Here is a 1,046-nt window from a genome sequence, read left to right on the forward strand (position 1 = left end):
GGAAGACTTGATGTCCTAACTTTGTGGAATGTACATCGAACCACGTATTGAGTTCTAATCTGAAGGCCCTTTAAATATTACCGATTTACAAAGCAAAAATTCCAAACTGTACCATATACTTTTTGAACTATGAATTTTATTAGAGATCAGTTACAGTACAAACTTCAGTATAGAAAAGTAAATGTGATGAAACTGTTAAAAGAATGAATCAAATGTTAAGCAGTCAAAAATGAAATGTATCACACTAGATCCACTAGATTCTCAAATTGGGATTTGTTTGTTTTTGAGCGCAAAGCCATATAATGAACTACCTATGCTCAGTTCACCACGGTTATCGAAAGCCAAATTTTAACGTTTAAGCTTGTGAAATTACTGCTGAGACATTGGAGGTTAATCAGGTTGAATTAAATGTTTTCACCAAAAGAATAAAAAAGGTATTTTTATGAAGTAAAATAATACGTGTGCGCTTCTCTTTTTATTTATATTTTTCGGTGAGGGTATAAACTTTATTATTCATTTTTCAATAATTAGAGAGAATTTTGATTATAATTTTTCTTACAGAGAAATGTATTAGTTAACAATAAGGAAATTCCTCAATCTCCAGTTAAATTTACTTGATTAAACAGCGTAAACATATTCAGAGGTCAAGGTACTGACCAATACTAGTCGACCGACCCGCTTTTTTTTTACGATCAGCAGGTTTAGCGTCCCTAAGGTAATATTATTTTTGCACGCCCTGGTCATTTTCGGATCTCAGATTCATGCTTATATCTAATAACGCCTTTGGATACAACCACTCATTAAGCAACTACAACTCATCTTTACCTTTATCTAAAACGTGGCTTATAGGTTAACACTTCGGACTAGAGGTTGAAGGGTTTCGAGTTCGAGACGTGGCTTTACCAAACACGACTCGCACTTTAAGCTGTGGATTCGTGAGAGTCACTTACAAGCGGGTGTTTTGCTTCTGGTATGGTTCAACTCATAACATGCGGGTCAAGGGTTCGAATCCCCGTTACATCAAATATGCTCACCTTTTCAGCCGT

The sequence above is a fragment of the Tachypleus tridentatus genome, chromosome 12, assembly GCF_004210375.1.
Source record: "Tachypleus tridentatus isolate NWPU-2018 chromosome 12, ASM421037v1, whole genome shotgun sequence".
In the NCBI taxonomy this organism is placed as follows: Eukaryota; Metazoa; Arthropoda; class Merostomata; order Xiphosura; family Limulidae; genus Tachypleus; species Tachypleus tridentatus.